At 32.8% G+C, this 24,159-nt stretch overlaps 1 protein-coding gene and 1 long non-coding RNA gene across 13 annotated transcripts in view; one reads left to right on the top strand and one right to left on the bottom strand.

Moving 5' to 3' along the window:
* LOC126929011 (acetylcholine receptor subunit alpha-like) overlaps positions 1 to 24,159 on the top strand; it is a 406,609-nt gene that overhangs the window by 262,217 nt on the left and 120,233 nt on the right. The gene's annotated exons all lie outside the window — the stretch shown is intronic.
* The window catches only part of LOC126913833 (uncharacterized), a 380,764-nt gene that overhangs the window by 244,602 nt on the left and 112,003 nt on the right, over positions 1 to 24,159 (bottom strand). The gene's annotated exons all lie outside the window — the stretch shown is intronic.

The raw sequence follows: 24,159 nt of genomic DNA, 5'->3' as shown, positions 1-24,159 counted from the left end.
TTTGCAAAGCGTTCTGTCACTGTTTTCAGTGGTCTTTTGTTGTTTTAATACCTAGCCTGAATTGTACAAAGTGTTATCGACTGCATTGGTTCTACTTTTTTAATGTGGCTATCAGCTGTTGTTCAGTATAGCTCGATGACGTATGTTTGGATGGTTTCACGACAACTTTGTATATTAATAGTCTTTTTCAGGATTTAACTGCGAGTCAGCAGTCAAGTGGCTTCCTAGAAACCAATATATATGTGTCCTCTTGCTGTTTTTATTTGCTTTGTGTTTCTTTGTATGTGTCTTGTCTGGCTACGTTCCGAGATACGTTTAAAATTAGGTAATACTTGCATTTTCTGGTGATATTGTTGATATTGATAATTCAAAAAGTATTTACATTTTAATAGTAGTGAAAAGATTTGTAATAATATTTACTTAAAGATGAATAACATCTTTGCACAAGTTTCATCGCTAAAATATTAAGCGATTCAGATGTGAATGGTGAATTGTCCGCTTAATATGTACGTAACTACTCAACAATAATTCATGTAGAAGGTCGAGAGGAAGAAACATAATACGAGCTGGAAATGTACAAAGTTAATCCGGTCTGAAGCAAGTTACAAGAAAGCAATTTCATGAAAAATGAACTTAGCAGTACTTCCCTTCGCAGTAAAATAGATAGTTGAATTTAGCTACGAAGATAATACTACGAGAAAATCTATGAGACTGTAGAATGGAACCGAGAGATAAGGAACATGAATTATTCAATTAGTAAATTAACAATATGTTCCAAATAAGTCTTTCGGTTATTATCACAATTATTAAATTAATAGTAGTAATTACCATTAAAATGCAAATAGTTTCTGAAACTATTAATATTAACGATATTAATGCAAAAGATAGCTACTAAATTTTAACATACTGTGATTTAAAGTAATTAAACAAATTAAAAAATATATTAAATAGAAAATGTCAAATTGTACATTATAATGGTAATTTATGTTGCAAATAACTTTTGAATGTAATAAGATTTGTGAGCGGTCAGTTTGAGAAACCAGTTAAAAAATTTCGTCGTCTTATGTTAAATGAATTTCAGGAAGAAACTAGAGCTATTGTTCATGTAGACTGTTCGTTGTAGTTAAAAAGAATGACGTGTTATCTAATACATATATAACGAATGGTTTGGTCGTTCCTGAGAACAAAGCTTTGATTTGAAAAATAAAGAAGATTGTAGACGTTTTCTCTGGAATAAAGAAAGAATTCGTGCTTGTTAGTCGAGGAAAATCTTCAATTTACTGCTTCTAGAAATGTTCAGAAAGTCAGATGTTGCACTTTCAAAAAAAGAAGACGTGCTATAAAGGAAAAGAAATTTTATTTGTGCAGTTCTTTTGCTTTTCACCGTTCATCGTTACTTTCTGTTTATTGATTATGCTTTCCGAATATCTCAACACTAGTTAACAAATAAAGTATTCGGTGTCATTAACATTCTGCATCTTATTCACATAACATTACATTTTTATCAACAGAGAAATGAGAAGAATGATTAAATTCTTTGGTAGTGTTGCAATACTGAGCTTGATGTAAAATTGGAAATTATACTCACTTTTGCTATTCTTCTCACCAAACTACTATTCAAATCCAGTGCTATACATGTAAAAAGTAACTATGACTATTGTATCATCTAGCAACAATAGTATACTAATGCAGCAGTAAAGTTTATTATTAAAGAAACATTTTTGGAATTACTATTAAAGAAACTAATTCTTCGTACGACAATTAATGTAATAGACTATTACATAATATAATAGAATGATAATATATAATATATAATATATAATATACAATGTATAATATATAATATATAATATACAATATATAATATATAATACATAATATAATAATATATATTATTATTTATAATCATTAATATATTGTATCATCTAGGGACAATAGTATACTAATTCATTAGCGAAGTTTATTATTAAAGAAACATTTTTTTAATTACTATTGAAAAAGCTAATTCTTCGTACGACAATTAATGTAATAGACTATTATATAACATAATATGCTAAGAAATGTTTGCCTTCTGCAATCCATTTACTTTTCCTTTAAAATTGATTAATTTTCTTACCAAAACCATAATAAAGTTTAACAAATTATGTATAGAATATATAACTAACAATATATATTGAAAGAACTTCCCCAGAAAAATACAAATAAAGTTTCAAAGAAGCAATTTATCAAACCCGTAAAGAGTATATTTGCGTGCCTAATTCCTGATGGCATAAATTTTACTTATTTCCTGCGTTGAAAACTTGGCACAAGCGTTGCCAAGTTTAAAACGATAAGAAGTAGACGAAAATCACTCGAGCTTTTTTAAGAGAAGTCGTATTTTACCTTAGTTTTCCGGTTTCATGGGAATTCCTTTTAAATCAGTCTCATGATGTTTCCTCATCCTTTAAACCGGATCTTCGTTCAGTTTGGCTTGAAACTTAGTTAAGTGGACACGGTGTCAAGCTTTTGTTATTCTTCCATTACGATTCCTTTTTGTAGCTTTTTACGATGCTGCGAGCTTCCTTTTGTAAACAATTTGGATGCTCTAAGTGTATAATTTCGTGAGAACTTTTAATTTCTTCTTAATCTACTGCAACTTCATTTCAGCGAAGAAACTTTTACCATGGTGATCTTTCCAATTCAGAATGCACAGAAATCCATAAAATTGTGCAAGCTTCAGGTATATCGTTGTCTTATTTATCGTTGTCAATTGCGCAGTATAAATTTTGTTTACGTTTTGTCTGTAAATAATTATTCAACGATTAATTAAATGACTATTTGTCAAATTCTCACACTGACAATTTTAATCTTCCTATTAATATTAATTTACCAATTAATAAGATTCACTGTTTGTCACATTTATTTCGTATTAATTTTCTGATACCGTGTAATTATTAACGAATTTGATATACCTCCATTAGCCAATTTTAAATAACTTGCAGAACATAATTTTATTCTCTGAATAATCGTTAACATTATTACATTCTCCTATTAATACTGCAAAATATCTTATACACGAATATATTTCAAACTTTCTTGCTGTAAAGAAAGCTTCAAGTAAAACCTTGGTTCTGTACTCTTACTTAATATAACTTTCTTCTGCAACAACAATCGCTCGATACTTGATTATATTATCGAGGAAACACCCAGCATATAAAAAATATCAGAAATATATTTCCCTGATGATGTCGACAGAATACCACGATACATAAAAAAGTTTGTTCAAGCTCGATAAATAGCAACGAACAGGAAAAAAGATTCGTAAGCCAAACGATTTGGAAGCTGAATATCCCAAATTTCTCGGTTCTTTCCTTTGAAGCTTCCGTATTTTCCTTTCTTCCCTCTTTATTTCGTGCGTTACGCATCGGTGAACCTTCTTCCAGATCTCATTTCGACTTCTGTGTTCTATCGTAAGACGGGACTATTCGTTGACTGCTTGATATCGGTTTGGCTAAGCGACTGCTGAGTCTCAACGTAGCAAATGCCGGAAAAGGAGACGTGTATTTTGTAAGTTGGTAGAGATTATTGCTGAAACAAGGGAAACACTTTAGCTTGTGAAGGTGATCGAGACAGGCAAAACTCGAGCAACTTTACGTGAACTCGTTTGCAACCCTCTCGCTACGTTTAGGGTTAAGATATAACCAAGATATTGGCGGAGATCAATTTATATTATTCATCATGTGTACTCTGAAATTGGTGGTTTTTATGAGTGCAAAGGTTCTCATTATCAATTTGAAAATAAGGGACGACGTCGTTTTTGGAAAGATTTAACTCTTCCTCTGACAGAGAAAAACGAAATTTTATATTAAATAATTCTTCTATCCTTTTTAATTTATTGGTAATTAAATATAGGTTTTATCAATGAGGGCATAAGTATCCCAAATTGGCTCTTATTTGTTTAGATCTTTAGGAAGATAGTCGGATGTAACAATGAATTAATTAAAAAATTGGTCTCTTTACATTCAAAGAAATAAATAACAACAGTTTCCAATGTATCCACTGCATGCCACCTTTAAGTCTTCGTTATTTTTATAGAATTTGAAAATGGATCGATGTTCAGTCATTAATCCATCGATCAATCCAACGTGATTAAAATGTTTATGTTAAATAATTCATAAATCGTACATTATCCTGGAGACTAGTGGAATTTACACAGAAACAATATTTTTAATCATTTTTGTCTTTGATACTTATTTTCATTCAGAAAATCTCCAGAAGAAAGCTAATTTTCTTGTAGAAAAAGTATCTTATGAGAGTGGAAATACAGACAAGTAAACGTTAGGTATTCGATAAAAGACACGGAAATTGCAAAGAAATTGGTGCAATCGTTTACGGACAAAATCGTCCAATTACGTTAAATAATTCCCGTAATTTATGTTAAATAATTCGCAAGTTATACATTAAGTCGAGAAACTCGTGGAATTTATACAGAAACGGCTGTTTTTATCATTCCCGTCTTCGATACTTATTTTTCTGCAGGACATCAGAAAACAGCCAATTTTCTTCTCCACCTAGAAGACTGCGCAGAACGCATTCTAACGACCTCCTGCCGCAATAACGAAACAACACTTTTGCTACGCTAATTCTAAATTTGCTACGTTAATAACAAAGCATCTAAAATGTTCTATTTACAATTATCCGCTAAAAGGATTTGCCAGACGTACTCATACGACAAATCGTAAAGCTCGAATCCCAGTCAAAAGAGAGACAAAATTTTCTTCGAAGAAACTAACTTACGAAAATAGTAATACAGCGAAATGGAGAATGGTCGAAAGAAGTGAGTCGAACGAGACGATGATCCAACGTTCTGAGAATCACGCGGAATGGAAACAGAAGGCAGTGACATCGGCTCGAAAGAGGCAGCGAACACTATCAATCGAAATCAAACGAAAACCACTTGTCTTCCCTCAAAGGTAGCCTTCTCGAGGTCCGATTATGTATACAACGGTGAATGGCAGCGTTCAGAGAGAATAATGCGAGTTTATTCATTCAGTGGAAAGAAAAATGGTGAATATCGACCGGCGGGATTACCAAGGCAAATAGCGTAACACGGATTATACATACATACATAACGAGACTAAGGCTGCGAAGCTCACGGTCTGCGAGTTCGCTCGCCTTGCCCGCCTTTCCTACCTGAATTCCCTACAATCTCAGCCCACAGCACCATCCCGCCAGGTGCTTACGATCTAATCTGATTCGTGCACGCGGACCTGTACACCCGGGTCACCGACCTACCGGCACAATTAGGAGAGCTATAGTAACGCGGCGGACACCTTGACAATGTGTGCTTCACTAGAAAATTCCAATCAGTTTCTACTACTTTGTTATTATTATTTTACGTAAATTTCACACATGTCGGTACGAGACGTCGTTAACAGATTGCGGATTTTTATGCAATTCTCTGCTTTTATGCAGCTATAGGAATGGATCGCACGTAGTAATTCGTTTATTTTTGCTACTATTTGCCCAGTAGTGATTTGATAATTAGAAAAGTACTCCACTTTGGATATTTTATATAATTTTGGATTTTAACAGCTTTAAATTCAATAGCGTTTCGATTGTTAATGTATTTCTAAATGGAATTTAAAAAATTCAAATAGAGTTCACGAAGAGAAGTTTTGTGAATGAGAAGGATATCACGGAATAGTGTTGTTGTTTACGTAAGAGGAGAGCCTAAATATTGACATAATATTAAGCTTACTATTTTTACCATTTTCATGCAGATATAACAGCTGTGTTTAATTTTTGCCAGACTGTATTTTCTGTTACTTCTTACTTCTTTTATTTTCTTTATAAAATTTCGTAACATTGTATTTTATGTTTCTCTTGCTTCATCTTCCTCAACGTGTCAGCAAAAATCGTAGAGACATTAACGTTTACTCTATTAGGTTGCCCGAAAAGTTTCTTTCATTTTATGAGGAAATAATAGACGCACAGTGTATTTTGTTTTATATTATTTTATCGAATTACGTGCAATCCATTTTATTCTGTTGAGATAAACACCGCGACATTTCACAGACTTGGTTTCACGTTTGTACGAAACATGTTTGCGAAAGAAAGACACTTTCCTAATATAATATGTTATATTTAAGGGCTATCAGGTCTGTAAGTATGAAACCGGAATTTGCCTATAGATAGCCCTAGCTGATAATGTAGTTATCACTAAACTGCGTCATTGATGCCAAAAGTCTTTGTTGACATCTCACAAACATTTTCGACTCAGAACAATACAAGTTTCATACAACAGCATGGATTGTAATAGCGTTGAACATGTCGAATTTTGTGCCTGGAAACTACGATTTGCGGACAGCATTGATTTTCTGTTACCATTTGAAGAAAACTGCCGCAGAATCGCATCGAATGCTTGTCGAAGCTTACGGTGAGCATGCTCTTGGTAAATCACAGTGCTTTGAGTGGTTTAAAAAATTCAGAAGTGGCAATTTTGACGTGAGCAACGACGAACGTGGATCAGAAGAGTGTGATCTATTATGAGCTGTTAAAACCTGGCGAAACCATTAGTACTGAGCGCTACCGACAACAAATGATCGATTTGAATCGAGCTTTGCGTGAAAAACGTCCAGAATATCAAAAAAGGCAACACAAAGTAATTTTGCTTCATGATAATGCACCATCACATACAGCAAAACCGGTCAAGGAAACGATTGAAGCGTTCAGTTGGGAAATACTTTCGCACGCGGCTTACTCACCAGACTTGGCTCCGTCCGATTACTATTTATTTGCATCGGTGGGACACGCACTTTCTGACCAGCACTTCACTTCTTACGAAAATGTACGAAAATGGCTCGATGACTGGTTTGCCTCAAAAGAGCGACAGTTTTTTGGCGTGGCATCCACCAATTGCCAGACAGGTGGGAAAAATGTATAGCTAGCGATGGGCAATACTTCGAATAAAATATTTTTAATCATTTTCATACAATAAACGTGTATTTTCTATACAAAAATTCCGGTTTCATATTTACATACCTGGTATACGTATTTATCTAAGCTTTTCTGACTGACTATCATTTTTAACAAATGATGCGTTGTTTAATTCACCTACGTCTCAACCACGTGGTTTAATTCATCTACGAGGAGTTTCCCATTTTAGAGTCGAGTAAGGTGACATACGTCGTACCTTTTTCTGTTCCTTAAACATATCTTTTTTAGTTTTTCTTTTTTTTAGTAAATATACAGTTCAATTTTTGCAGGTACATAGATAACGCTGTTTATATGTCTAACCATTTTGACGTTAATATCCAAAACTAGGAAAAACAAATATTTGGAGGTAACCGGATGAATGTTAACGTCGTTAATCAACAGCTTTCCCAGTTGACACACATTGTGCTCGTTTCACGCTGTGTAAAAACCAAGCCATAGACGTTTAGCATCTGTGAATCTTCCATAACAAGAGTAAAATGTAGGTCGCTCGATAATTCCGCTTGATCGGACGAAGCTATTTCAATGTGGAATTCATTAGCTCGATTTATCTCGATCTGCAGCTTCTGTCAACGCTATTTCCGGCAGGTTACTTCCTCTTCGCTCAGTGATGCACGTTCTGTTCTTCATACGCAAATAGAAAGTCGAGAGTTACTTAATGCTATAAAAATGAAATTTTACATATCAATGTAATTTGCAATAAATTTGATACACAATCGATTTTAAACAGAATAATCATCTTATTATAGACGATAGGAATTATTATATTTAGATGCTTCAAACATCTAAATGCTACGCAAATTTATAATGAGTCGCGTATATCATAAAATTGACAATTTTTCTATGAGCAAACTGTTTTACATTTTTTTATATAGTTTCATCGTGCAAAATAATTGAAAAGTAAATGTTACTTTTTCAAAAATTAGGTAAATAGATACAAAAAAAAAAAAAGAAAATAGATTGGGGACGTGTGGGTGCAATGATGAAGCTTAAAATGAAATTATTTACAGCTGTTGATAATCTCGTAATAAATAATAATTTTGTAAATTATATTTAACAAGATATTTTGCACAACTTTTTCAATTAGATGTAAAATTACATTTCTTATATATTGTTTTAATTATTAAATATAATAATAAGAGATATAATAATAATAGGAGATATAGCTAGTAATAATTGCTAAATATAGTAAATTAAAATGCTCAGGTAAGCTTGCTCGATTTTTAAAACCACTTGGCTTCGAGTAAAAAACAAACAGAGACATAAATAATTCGATAAAAAAGGCTTACGTGTACTCACATGATTCAAACCCTTGAACTCTTTTTATGTTTGCTTGTAAGGACGCTTAAAAATTTCTCGGGAAATCTACAAAACGAACGAAAGAAGAGAGTAAAATTTTCACTTATGGCAAAATGATTTCATGCGCTTTTAGTCATTTAAAGTAATTGTTGTAAATTCATTCTTTCGATGGCAATCCTAAAAGTGTCTGTTCTATCTTCGCATATTTTCTTTTCTTCACTCACACGTGCCATTTGGAAATTTTTAAACATTCCATCCGTGCGACGCATGTATCGTAAAAATAATAAAATAACTAAATAAAAATTCATATTTATTATATTTTATTTTCAAGAGTAGTTTACACGTATAGCAACTAAAAACTTGTTCGTGCATAGATCGTACATAATGCTACGACACAAATTGGAATAAAATTTGATTCAGAAAGAAATGCGCGGATGTCATTTAAATTTCTTTGCTGAACACGGCAAGCGTAATTATTTCAAGAATAATCTACAAAATTTAGCATTCACGAAATGTAATTGCTTAAACGTAGATCCATTACGTTAGCAGTTTTTAATTAAACTGAAAATAAGAATTATTAAGACGCATGTAATTTCATAAAAATATTTTTCATTCCTCAGGAAATATACCTCAAATAGCTAGTTCAAGTCTAATTATTTCAAAAAAAGTATAAAAGACCTAGCTCTCGCGACACATAATTCGATATCCATTACCTGCGTCCTCTAAAAAAATTCCAGTTCTTAATTGAACTTAAAATGTGACTTATTAAAGCGCACGTAATTTCATAAAAATATATCAAGTTTCCCAAGAAATGTGCTTGAACTGAACTATTTCAAGAGAAGCATACAGAATTTAGCTTTCGCGGAACATAATTGGAAGTCCAATGTGCGTTCTCTTTAAAAAATTTCAGTTCTTAATTGACTTTAACACAAGGATTATCAGAACATATTTAATTTTATAAAATTTTTTTTTTATTGTTTATTTAAATTACAATCAATTCTCGCGTTGAGAATTTTCAGCAATTTTTCTGGTGTGGCTCAGTAACATGGCTAGTATTTATAATAGTTGATACATATTATAAATAAGTATGATTTGTGAGTAAGTATTATAAATTTTATAAAAATATATCGAGTTTCTCAAAAAATATACTTCAACCTAACTATTTCAAGAAAAATATAAACAATTCATCTCTCGTGGAACATAATTAGAAGTCCAATGTCAGCTTTCTTTAAAAAATTTCAATTCTTAATTGACTTTAACACAAGGATTATCAGAACATATTTAATTTTATAAAAATATATCAAGTTTCTCGAGAAATGTACTTCAATTGTCAGTTATTTATCGTCAGCTACAAAAATATGAAATCCCTGTCGAAGTAGGTCGTTGCTTTTGAAAAGCGGACAGCATTCTCTTTCTCTGTTGAAAGGATAGTCCGCTTGAAACTTTCGCTATGCCGCACCTTACTAGGAATTTCTGTTCCGTTTCTTCGACTTTTCGGCCTTCTTCCTCTTCCTACATGACTTTTCGTATTTCGTTTCAGAATTCTTGTCATTTTTATCATCGAAACTTCTTCGCTCCTATCTATATTTTTTCTTTTACCACGTCGTCCTGTTTTGCTCGAACGTACGACAAACAACACCATTCGAAATCATTTGAAAATTTTCATTTCAGCGTGTCGAATTCTTATAAAATTAATCAACTTAATTGAACTCCCCATCGGATTAGATATTTCATTTATTTTGAAAAATGCCTTTCGAAGATATGTAATCGAACCAACACATCAATTATTATGAATATTATCGCTGTGCGAAGAATAAGATCTTTGAAAGCAATTTAAAAATATTTTTCGATATATCATAGAATTAGTAGAATAAGAATTATATCTTATATTAACTCGAAAAGTGTGTATTGTTTACTGATAAATGGCATGAAAGGAGAAATCCGATATTGATACGTTTTAACACATCTTTGCTTTCCACTTCTTATCTGTTTCTTGATGATATTCTAAGCACAGTATAATCTCGAATAATCGAACGATCGATTAAGGGAAAATCGATTAATGGTAATTTAAGGATGGCCCTTTGCAAGAATATTGGAAAACGAGAATAAGAACAGAAAACAACGATTACCTCTTTGTTTAAAAATTTGTACTACTGTTTAATATCGATTTTAATATCGATAATTACGGAGCGGTACAAAGTAATGATCTTTCCTCGTACGAAAACATAATTATTCGTTTTCTAGAGCTACGTGCGTCATAATTATATTTTAGATAATTTATGATCATTTATCAATAATAATTATTTCAATATATTAAAATTGTAATAATATTAAATATATAATATTAGGTCGTCCGAAAAGTTTCCTTCGTTTTATAAGAAAGTAATGGATGCACAACATTTTTCGTTTTATATTATTTTATCGAATTACGTATGATCCATTTTGCTCTATCAAAATATAGATCACAACGTTCGACAGATTAGGTTTCATGTTTGTATAAAGATGTATCGTTGTAAAAGACGTATCTATAAAACAAAGACACTTTTCGGACAACATAATATATAATATTAAGGTACAATAATTAAACTTCAACCTTAAATTCGTTTTAGCGTGAAACATTAACTTTCTCGAATTTACATACCAATTTACGATCATTGTCCTATATAAAAAAGCAATAAATGTTTCTTAAATAACATCAAAAAATCCCGCAATATAATATGCTATATGATAAATTCGAATTTTACGACGTAACCATCGAACCTGAATTACACGGAAAAAAGAAAGAAGAAAACAATGACACATATACAGGGTGGTTGGTAACTGGTGGTACAAGCGGAAAGGGGGTGATTCTACGCGAAAAAAGAAGTCGAAAATATTGAATAAAAATTTTTCGTTTGAGGCTCTGTTTTCGAGAAAATCGACTTTGAATTTTCGCTCGGTACGCGTGCACTTTGTCACGTCTCGTTATAACGGATCTCACTATATATCGTTGTCTCGATGGATATTATCGCAGTTTAAGTTTGTTTTTGCCGTAACGGAAAATTAGGAATACATAATGAAATAATATGAAGTAATCATAAAGTTATAAAATTTATTATTACAAAAATTGCTGAAAATGTTGCCCATTCTGCCGAACACATACTTCTGCTCTTCTAATTAAATTTCTATGAACACTTTCTAACACATTGGAAGTGTTTATCAACATAACGTCAATTTACGAATGATTTACGTTCGAGAATTTTGGGCCGAAAACGATCATCTACTACGGGCTATGCCCGTAGGTTGTAGGTTAAGGGGTTAAAGACAGAATTCTTCTTTTTCTAAAGAAGGAAAAGCTGAACGATAACATCGGTAAGCTTCACGTGTGATGAGCAATTACTGGGATGTACACGACCACGCGACAGCGGTGATTATATTTTACGAGGCTTACAGATTAAAGGGAATTTTCATGCGACGCAAGGAATAGAGGGCAGCGAAAAGCTCACGACAGCATGAAATTCCTTCGCTTTATTTATTACCAACAGCCTGTATGCGTTTATATATATGTTCCTGTTCGAGATGTTCAAGTTCAAGTTAAATTGAAATTGAAATCCTCGTTAAGCTTACTTTTGATCTTCATTCGAATCCAGCGAGATCGTTAAACTAGGAAGATAGATTTCCTGGTGAAAATCGCATTACGCGTAAGATAAAATAAAATATTAATAAACGGAGACGTAACCGGAAGTCATCCAAAGCCGAAAGGCATGGACCACAGATAAATAATACGACTAACGGTCGTTCCCCTAAATACTATAACGTTCCATCGACGCAACGATTCAATAAAACAGGGCTTAGGCTGCTAAAGACGCTCCTCTATATCGATGGTCTCTTAAAGGAGGCAGTAAAGCGAACGAAACGTTCAATACGTTCTGCCAGACATCTTTTCAACCGTTTGATCGCGCTGCTTAGATTTTGTGTGGAAAAGTCGCAGTACACTTAAACGTTACGGACAACTGACGGTATTTTGTATTTCATTATTATCTTCTCAGGAATTTTTATTGAACAAAACTTGAACTATTTATAATAGTACGTCTATATGATAATATAGACGTATTTGAAAAAGTAACAAATATAACGAGCGCTATTGCGTCGCTTATTTCTCTTCGCAATTAATTACAGCACCAATCACCTTGACTGGTTTTACAATTTCACTTTAAAATTCCTACTTTGTGTTATATTTTTTTCCACAATGATGTAATGACTTTCGCAACGATAACTGAATGAATAATATAATGAATTTTATTTTCTTTTTTATGTATTCAAACTGAAAATAATTTTGTACCAAGGCTACTTATACCAATGCCAGTCAGAACGACTGGTACTTGTCAAAGTATAAAAGGATCCTGCAATCTGTTTATCGAATCCCAATTAACCAGTTTCCTCGTTTTGTACAACTTCCCACGCGTTTTCAAAATGTTTACCGCGTATCATTCAATATGACGATATCAGTTATGAGGAAAATCGATCGCTAGATCGCTAGATGCCAACACTAGAAATGCCACAGCAGTCAAACTGACTGGTTCTACAATTCTATAAATGTGTCAACCCTCATTTAGGGATCCCAGATGGATTAATAATACCAAAAATTTACTACATAACGTGGAATTGCTTCTGTAAGAAAGTAATAAATCAATAAATATAAAAATATTCTATTATTACGTATTTTTTAAAGACCAGTCATTTTCACTGCTTTTGATAGAAATAGTTTCGTGTTAACTATCTGTAGTTCTAGTGTTAAGGCAAGCGTTATCGTGCAGTTCCGAATTTTTCAACTCTGTTTCTTCAATGACCCCTGCGACTCGAACGGTTAACGAGTGGCTTGTAACCAGTTCGCTATCGACACAAAGAAATCCCACGTCGTAATTATTTCGAAATTAAAAATCGTCCATCTAAACGCTGAGCTATGGAACGCAGTGGTATTAGACAGATTATCGTCAGGCGATTTGCGTTAATCTCGATCCGTGTAATCGTGATGTGAACAAAGTGGAGGCATTAGTCGGGATAGGGAAAAGCTCGGCTTATCTGTACCATATTACAACACACGGGTAGGTAAAAAGCAGTAGCTTGTACAGTTAAGCGTGTAGTGGTGAAGGGGATCGTAGAGGAAACATCAAGTTAAACGAAGGAACGTGTCCGCCTGTCGCTCGTCTCTGCGCGAAGCTCGGATTAAGTTGACTATGAGTGTAATTTTATTGGCCAACTATGCTGTAAAGGATTTTACAAATTTCGTTTACTCCGCAGCTTCTTTTAAGGAGACGAGATTGCGAGGTGGCACATATCCTGCACTGGCTGACTAAGCGTAGTTTCGCGTACAAGAGAGTTTTTCGATATTCGATACAAATCTTATCGAAACAAGCTCGATTAATGTATGATATAGCAATTTAAACAAATGCTTCAATAAATTTGTACAGCCGATAGAAGAAATATTGGCACATTCTCTTATTATGTTTCAGCGAAGCACTTTTACCACATTGTACATTTCGTTTTTGTAGTATCAAATCTTTGTAGTCATGTGGGAGTACTACTAATTTATAGGAATTTACCATGTACCAATTTTTAGGAAATTTAATATATTAGGTGTCCGAAAAGTTTCATAAGGTGATAACAAACGAACAACGATTTCTGTTTTATATTATTTTATTGAATTAGGTATGATCCATTTCGTTATATTTCTATTATTACGTTCGCGCATTATTCAATAAAACAACAAATAATATAAAACAAAAAGCATTGTGCGTCTATTATTTCCTTATAAAACGAAAGAAACTTTTCGGATAGTCTAATACCTGGACATAATTGTCGAGGTTATTAGATGTATAAAGAGAGAAACGCGTGGATAAATTGTAAAATAGAAAATATAATTTAATACAGAAATTACAAGTAGGAATACAATTTGAGCTGGTCCAGATCCGCATGCTAGCAGTGTTACCCTATAATTGAAAACCCCAAAGCCAACGTCGCCTGTCTACTGTTTATGGTTTGCCTTCGTCCCAGTCTTTTGTCTATACGCTGTCGATGGCTTTAGTGCTTGAGAAAACTAAAAAGACCAGATGTCGAGTTTTCCTAGAAGTGGTGACCACTTCAACGATAATTAATCGGAACATAAATGCTATAATAAATGCAATAACGGGACAGTACTTTCTGTACACACTGTATGTTAAGAAATTTTATGATCTATATTAAAAGTAATGAAAAATATCTGTGTATGGCATATCTCTTTCAACAGACACAAATAGAAAGAGAAAATATTCTTCGTTATTTTCCTCGATCAAATTAGGAATTTTAAAAATTTAATAAGGATTTAATTAAACAATTAATTCATAATATAGCTCGTCGAATCGAAATTTGATTAGCACCCGGATGGAATATTCTATTTTCACCAATTAAGATGAAGCTATTTATATTGCATTACTTTCGGCAGTTTTAAATTAAAATGGACGAATGTGAATAAAAAGATAAATGTTATCGCGACATCGCTATCTAAAAATCGCACGAGAGCTAAGTATCATTTCGCGAGGATTAAATTTTGAATGCGTCTTTCAATTTATCACGTAATAAATGTGAACGTGCCGTTTTCGTATTACCCTTACTTCTAGAATATACAATTTTCGGAACTCGATCGACTCATCAAATGCAATTTGTCGTCCGACGGTGAAACTAAGAGCAAAACTGATAGCGGAGGACTTGCGAGGAAAAACCGATAACGACTTTTTTTAGAATTCTCGTCATAAATGGATTTTACGCTTGCGGTCGCAGTTTGCAATTCTAAAGGTTGCCGTGCGAGAGCAAAAAAAGAAAAAGAAATGGATGGAACTTTTAAAAAATTCATCTTTCCTTAATGAATATCAATCGCAAAAGCTATAATAATAACTCGACATAGTAACGTAATCGCAATGTGCAGTGATTTTAAAATACATATACGAATAAATATAATTAAAGTTTCATAGTATATTTTGCTGTAATAACTTTATTCGTCCTTTTCAGATGGTCTTTTCACGTTATTCCAATTTCAAGCTTATTATAATCTTTTATTCTGAAACGAAAATTACACGCAACCTGTAGATTATAATGAAAATAAACGAAATGTTATTCGTATATAGGATAATTCACATAAATTGGCAACGGTTTAATATCTCGTAAACTAGCTATTTAATTTTAATCGTTTTGGTTGCTTTATGGGATCAACAGACCAAATTAATTTTCGCTTACTTTCCATAAAAAACAAAATGAGGATTGGCTAACAAATGTTAAATTGACATCTGGGTAAAGTAAATTATTTCTGTAATCTATATTAAAGAAAATGAATAAATTTTATCTTCTATAAAAGATATAAAAAAAAATGTTCCAAGAAGAGATTATATTGAAATACGATCTGGTAGAAGAAAATTTGTCGTATGTAATTTTTTCTCATTTTTCAGTTGTTCAGTTGTCAGTCGTCATTTTTCGAGTAATATGCGTGGATCAATTTTGGCTTTCTCGATTCTTGAGATTATGAAATCTGCTTTCTGCTTGATAGTCTTGCTTTCAGAGGGAGCTAAAGGTTAACGCGTTTATCTAAATATTATTTAAATTATTTGTCGTAATTGACAATCGTGCAAGAGCTGCAAATTTCCTTTCCTAGTTTCGGTAATTCCACATTTTCAGTTTCATTCGGCAAACGAAGTTGTTTAACCTTAAGTGCTGATCTTGAGGTGTTGCTGTAAGATTATCAATTTGATAGATGCCAAATGATATTAATAGCGTTGCTCCTCAAATGCAAATGAACTGAATTCTACTTGTTGAATCATCAACATTATATGGCACAATTCTGATTACATCATTCTGAGACCACGTCGATTTCCTCCTCATCAATTGCAAATAATCTAAATGGTATAGTAGTTGATAATAAATCAGTTAAAAAGAAATTTCCGTCTATAACATTTTCTTTTTTAAAGAATTTATGTGGCAACCACAAGGTGGAATTTCGTTGCACTAATAAGCAAATCTACAAATCGATGTATTATGTTATCATACGTGAAATTACTAATTTACATAACAGAGTCCGAGTGGAAATTTCTCACTTCCAAATTAATTCAAATCCATTAATGTACGGATGATGAAAAATCATTTACATATACGGGATACTTGGTAACTGATGATACAAGCGGAAAAGGGGTGATTCTACGCGAAAAAAGAAGTCAAAAATATAGAATAAAAATTTTTCGTTTGAAGCTTTGTTTTCGAGAAAATCGACTTTGAATTTTCGCTCGGTACGCGTGCACTTTATCACGTCTCGTTATAACGGATCTCACTGTAGATCGGTGTCTCGATTGACGCTATGTTGATAAACACTTCCAATGTGACCGAAGTGTTTTCCTACCTATTAACTCTTTATCCGACTTTTATCACTATCCACTATCAGTACCTATTAGTCTACCATCATGTCTACATACAGCAGTCGGGAATATACGGACATGATCAAAACAAAAAACAATCGAATACGTTAGAAAATGTTCATAGAAATTTAATTAGAAAAGCAGAAGTATGTGTTCGACAGAATGGGCAACATTTTCAGCAATTTTTGTAATAATAAACTTTATGATTACTTCATATTATTTCATTATGTATTCCTAATTTTCCATTACGACAAAAACAAACTTAAACTGCGATAATATCCATCGAGACAACGATCTACAGTGAGATGCGTTATAACGACACGTGATAAAGTGCACGCGTACCGAGCGAAAATTCAAAGTCGATTTTCTCGAAAACAAAGCCTCAAACGAAAAATTATTATTCTATATTTTCGACTTCTTTTTTCGCGTAGAATCACCCCCTTTCCGCTTGTACCATCAATTACCAATCACCCTGTACATACGTATCAAAAGTTTGCGGCATCTTTCGCTTTCTCAACGATAGAAACTTTCTCATACAGAAATTTCCAGCCAAAATTAAAAGGATCATAATCAATTAAGTTTTATTCTGAAATGTAATTAATTATAGTTCCACTACTACGGAAGAATGACGTTACGAATGAAATATTTCTTTACTTAAAGAAGTCATTGCTTCTTTTGAAATCCTAACGTAGAGGTTGTGCTAAAAACAAGCAGGTACACGAACTATATCCCGGAAAAATAGGTAGTGTACCTGCACCGATATCGCATCCATCATTTCTTTTCTATAAATTCAGGCTACTAAGCGATCCAGTCTACTCATGACAAATGCCAAGAGTTCATAAACCATTTTTTTCACTGCGCGTTCATTCGCCAACGACAGAACCGTGGATAATAGCGATGCCAGAAAACGCTCATTTAATGCAAACGATGCAAATGCTTTAAATTTCCTGTGATTTCCGCCGAACAGTTGTGCGAGACTGAAAATGTTCCAATGAATTGAAGCTTCGATCAACGCGGGATAATTAAACAGCGAACATGAGCAACTGATTAAAGCTTTTGCAAGATAACAGTTTTTAAGTGAAAAGGCTAGTAATAAAATTCACTATAAATAATCTACAGCAATTTAATACGTTGTTTGAAAAATTGCATGTTATAGAAAGAAATTGAAACTGGAATTCGTTTCTATAGGTAAGACACACCAATGATTTTTTCGTGTACTGGTAACGAAATGCATTACATGAACGCGTTAAATAAATATAAAACGCACGAATAAAGATGCAGTACAAAATAAAATACAAGAATGAGAATAATAATTATATACTACTGGCAAAATGTTTAAAATACTGCAGTTTCAATTTCTATATTTAAATTTATGTAATTCTAATTGGAATATTCTAATTTATGTAACAGAAAATATTTGCACATTACAAAATATGTACAAGTACTCTGTTTAATTATCATGTATAATAAATATGGGAAATAATAACTTTTGTTCATATATGAACAGTAATGAACAAAAGCTAAGTCTCTCAAATTATGTAGATTTAACATTTCTCCAAAGTATATAATTCTAAAATATATCAAGTACTTAATTGCTTTAGTCATATAAATATTTCCTCTACCCCAAATGCAGTAAGAATTGAAAAATAATTTCACTACTTTAGGCAAATCTCCTGACTTGTAAATTGCCTAAAATAAGAAGGTAGAGAAAGCTTCGAACTGCGTTCATCTTATCATTTTGTAAAAGCATTCTCAGATCTTTTATCGTTCAGTTAACATTTAAGATACAATGAACTATTCGAAGCAATGCAAATTCTTGTATAATCGAATCGCACAGAATTTTTATCGTATACGTAGAACGATAATCAACGTAGAAGGAAATATAAAAATTGTACGCTTCCTGAAACAATTCACTGCTGGAAGGAGCTTTCTGTTATTTCCTGAAAGATGGCAGGTTTATTGCTTATTTGCTGACATGTAACGCGAACAACGCGTAAACAACAGTCGCAGGAGTTGACTCTCTGTTGGTCGTTAGTGATGCAAGTGAATTTAAAATTCTAAAATGCATCCTTTATTTCCTCTTCTGAAGGCACACGGCCAACCGCTGCATCTGTACGTGCCTCCATACGGAGTTTAATTGTTTGCCGTGGTCTTTGCTTCTTTCTCTCCGTCTGTCACTTTTTTCCCTTCGCCTTAAATCGATTCTACGTGAGCCGCATACATCAGCTAAAAAGCGTGAAAATTTCTTTCTTCCGTGTATTTCAACGCGAAAAATTTTGAACTGCAATTTACTCGTATTACACGGTGTGGCAAAGATACCTTATTGAATTTTATTTATAATTTTATCAATAAATCTCGAATAGAGAAAAGCAAGGAAAAGTACGATATTTTGTTTAAGATAGCGAAGTTGGCTTAAAAACTGTCGAAAAAATAGGTAAAATAATTGGAAAGATGATTGCATAAATGAAAACATAATACCATGAAACTTATGTGAGCTAAAAATATTACAATCTAACATTCCTTTACCAAATAATATAATTAAAATAATTAGTTATTATAAATAATTAAAAAAGATATAAATATACATATTGACCTCGTTTTTTACTAGATACGCGAATACGTATATAGAAATAAATACATTATTAATTTGCCACCTTATATACTACATATCAAGTATTTCTAATCATTTTACGAAAATCGCGAACATTATGTAATTTCGTTTCGTTGATTTTATTAAAACGATGACATGTTACCAGCAGCAGAGAATTCTTTTTATAATTGTTGTACCTTTTTGGTTTAATCCCGCTAGCAGTTTTTGTCGAAAGCATAATTTCATTTAAAAAAGCGCAATATTATACGTATGGTCGAAAGAATTCGTTTCGATATTTTCAATATTATTACAGTTTAATCCGTTGATTGAATCGCAGATGCAACAGGGATATATTTTTCAACCATTCTGATAATATCGGTCATATATTACGAATGTTGGTAGAAATTCCTTTCTCTAAATATGTATTACACGTACATGCATATAATTTTCGATTTAATGAGAAATAATGAAATATCATGTGCCTAGTGAAAAGCATACAAGCGATGAATGGCATCGTTGTTATAAATTAACATTAATATTATTAAATCCACTGCGAAATCCAATTATGTATAAACCAGGTGATAAATTAGGAAGTACTATCTATAGCATAGAAATATTATAGAAATATTATAGAACTGTTATACATTTGAAAAATATTTTTCTTCCTTTTAGGACTAAAACGCGCTGTACGACCAAAGAGTGCCCGTGACAGGTTTAGACAGAACTCGACCGAACGCTCTATAATGAACTACATTTTCTGCCACTACAAAAGTCTTCTACTATCTCTCAAATTGCAACAAATCTTAACACCTTAAGCTTCAGCTACGGGCATAGCCCGTAGTACGATGATCGTTTTCGGCCCAAAATTCTCGAACCTAAATCGTAAGTTAAGGAGTTAAAGCCACTCGTGCAGAATATTCGATATCCTTGAAATGCAAACAATGAATAACAAATCAATGTAGTCTTTTAATTGCAAAATGCATGTTAAATAGAACAATTTGTTCCATGCTAATTGTCACGTTTGGTACCGTTAACTGACGTTTAATGCAACTGGCAATAAGTTCCACTTTCGGCTAACCTGCTATATGCGGGAATATTGGCACGGAAGAGGATTAAAGTTGTTCGAAAATAAATTATCAATATGCAACGATTTATTCGAATCTTACTCGATTTCGATATTGACAATTGACTGACAGACTGACGAATGTAAACTCTTCGGTTAACAAATGGTAATTAACTCTTCGGTAGACGAATGGTGATTACTACTGACTGCTCTAAGTTTTTTTTTTTTTTTTATTTACAAGTATTTTACAATCAATTCTCGCATTGAGAATTTTGAGTAAGTTTCTCTGGCGTGGCGCAATGACATAGCTAATTATTTATAATAAGTTAATAAACTTATTAATAATTTTATAAGTTAATAAACTTTATAAGTTAATAAACTTATTAACTTATTATAGATAAGTATAATTTATAAATAATAATATTATAAATAAGTAAATATTACTTATTAGAAATATCTAGTTGAATCTAGTGCTTAGGTCTAACGGATAGTGTCTTTATAGCCTGCGGATCTGATCCGATGTATTAAGTAATTTAGTAATTAGGGGGTTTTGATGTTTGTTTACTCTTTTAATAATTCTATTGCTACATTTTGTTATTTCTTCTTTGACTGTGGGTATCTTGAGGTCGTGATGTATTGCTTCGTTGGTGACATACCAGGGTGCATTTATTGGGGATCTTAGCGTTTTCGATTGGAAGCGTTGAAGTATTTCAATGTTGGAATTACTTGCTGTTCCTCATAGTTGGATTCCGTAGGTTCAGACAGGTTTTATTATGGTCTTATAGGGTGTAATTTTGTTCTGCGTGCTTAGGTTGGAACGTCGGCCAGTGATGGAAGACATGAATATCGAAAAGGAAAATATCAAATATTCCATACAGATGAATTGCGTTAGGTGAAACGTACAACGAGTGCTTCGTAAAAATACAAATAATACGTAACGCTGCGAACGTGCTCACGTACAATTAAATTGTGATAATTGCCCGAGCACGTTTCTTCTGCTGATTAATTTATGGCATGATTAATCGCGACATGATTAATTGCACAGTGGTTTAAATTCTACTTTGACGCTATTTTCTAGCGTATTAAACGTTCAGCCTTTATGACGACCACCGACCACCGTTGAAGTTCATTAAGATTTTCATTGCGATGAAAATAATCTCTCATGCGCCGGCCTTTTTAATTAATTTAATCCGTCTCGCTGCCTTTAGTTTACCGTATCGGAGTGAACGTCATGTCGAGTTGAAGCGCAAACACGTAGACAGATGCGATATACATTTATCATTTTAACTGTCAAATTGCTTTTATTAGTTGGCAACACAGTGATAAAATGTAGGCTCGTAGATTTAACTGTATTTTTATAACGCTGTACAAATGATCTTATTATTTCACAATTTTCCGTCGTTACGTTTATCTATTATTTTCTCATCTTCGAGATTCTAATCTTGTCGTCATTACTGTGTTTGTGAGAGTGGATAGTGAGAGATTGTGAAAGTAGATAATTGAGAATAAAAATGCTATAAATAAAGTTGAACTGCTGTATAAATCGAAGTAACAGTAAATAACAGTAGTAACAATATTTAAAAAATGATTTTACAGTATATGTAATGATTACCTAATTATTGTTTAAAAATTGATACATGAAAGGTCCATTTCAGCAATCCAATTAACTGATTACTTTTTTATCCAAAAGTGTAGGTTTATCTAAAAGCAAATAATAAAACGCATACTTAGGATAATAAATAATTTCACAATGCATATTATCAGTATATTAACGATACACATTTACAATAACTTTTATTAAGGACAAAAAGATTCAAAAATTATGTTTGTTTCTACCAAATAACGAAACATTAAAACGAATATTGCACATATAATTAGTTCCATATTATTCCTTTCGCCAAATATAGTATAGTCTCATTGTTATTTATTCTGGTCTCTACAAAACTTATTGTAAAAACATATTCGAGAAATGAAATACTGCAAACTCTCTATTTGAAATTATTCAAATATTATTGAAATTATTGAAATTATTTCATTATCGAAAGAGACGACAAATTTTCGAAGAAAGACACGTGGAAATATCAAACGTTTAATTCGAATTAATATGTCCTTTTCTAGCAACCTTACAGAAAACAAATACAATAATTTCTAACGATTTTAATTTGGTAAAAATAATCCTAAATACAGTGCACGGTAAAATAATCCTAAAAAAAAAAAAAAATGAAACGCGTATATTAATTCTACGATTTCGTTATACGCGGCGGCATTCACAAACTCGACCTACATGAATATACACGTAGTTCCATATCCGCAAAATTAATCAAGCAGAATGTGCAATATATTAATCTCATGATTTCATTGTACACACATGGCGCCATTCGCAAACTCGACGTACACAGGTACGTAGTTACATATCCGCACAATTAATGCGTACGTAAGCGTTAAATATGAAACGTCGATCCGGTATATATTTACACGCGCAAGACGTCATTCCGCCGATTTACCAAAAGCCTGTGATGTGGCTCATGAAGCGGTATACCTGTTGAGTGGTCTCCGGAGGCTTGTTAGGTACACGTTACAGGAACGTACGTTTGCGGTTGCTGGCAGAAAGGAACGCGATTAATTTCGGTTTGACTTGCGAAGCAAAATTTACAGCGCGATGAATCTTGCACCGGTCGCGAAACTCTGCCAACTTTTGTGGTTTCCAATAGCGGATTTTGGCACGAGAACATGGACAAATTCCTTTGTCCAGAAGCCGATTCGTTCTGCAGTTCGCCTCTGTTATAGTAACGTGGAGCTTGGCCGAACAAAGGAAGAAACGATATCGCTAGCTGTTCGAATCTTGCGTCATCAAAATATCAAAATATTCGAGGCTTTGTTGTGGCATTATTATAGTCAACGAACGAAATTGTTTATGATCTTTTTTTAATAATAAAATTGTCAAAATTGTCATGGCCAAAGTCCGGATGATTATGCAAATTTAAGTTTCCACGGACGCAATTGAACAAATAGGACTGCACCTCATGTTAGAAAGATCGCTATACTTTATGTCAGTTTAGACATTTTACGTATTTCTGCAAGATGTACGTATTCTGTGCATTTCTGCGTCTTTGAATTTCTCATTTAAGATCCGATAAATTGTTGCGTTATTCGCATAGTTGATTAAATTTCCCTTTCATACGAGAAGCGATCATTTATTTTAAATCAATTTATAAATCGTAATATTAAACGGGGGAAAAGCTTTTGAATAAAAATGTAACGATTCCCTTTAGCTTTTGTCCTTGTTTAAGCTTTTTCGCGAGGGGCAATCTTTTCGTGTTCTACGGTAATCGAAGTTCTACTTTATTTATTCACATTTTTATAATTTCGTTATTATGTATGATAACCATTTGTACGATTCAGAACGTTTAGTTTAGCTTTCAGATATCAGGCAATATCTGATTAAATATAATTAGATAATAATACTACCATTAATGCGATATAACATTTCTAACGTGATTTTTTACCACTTACATTTATTACTTGATTACTGTATACAAAATAATTGATTGATAAACTTACCTAAAGCGGTTTACTCACGCTACGCTTTTGCTTTTCACCCTCCCAAAACTTTTCAAGAAAGTTTAACCTAACTTCTTAATACTCGGATCGCCCTAGTTCTAATTCTCGTAATAGTAGAAAATTCTCTTAATTTTAATCTCGCCAATGTAAAGTTTTTACGCTTACGAGAAAATATGTCTGAAATATTTTAAGCTGCCACATGGAGAACTTTATACGTAAATACGAAACTAAGTTTGGCGATTCAGTATTGCAGCAAG

The sequence above is a fragment of the Bombus affinis genome, chromosome 2 (assembly GCF_024516045.1).
Source record: "Bombus affinis isolate iyBomAffi1 chromosome 2, iyBomAffi1.2, whole genome shotgun sequence".
NCBI classification, from domain to species: Eukaryota; Metazoa; Arthropoda; class Insecta; order Hymenoptera; family Apidae; genus Bombus; species Bombus affinis.
The sequence above is the reverse complement of the archived record's forward strand: the minus strand, read 5'-3'. Positions and strand labels throughout refer to the sequence as shown.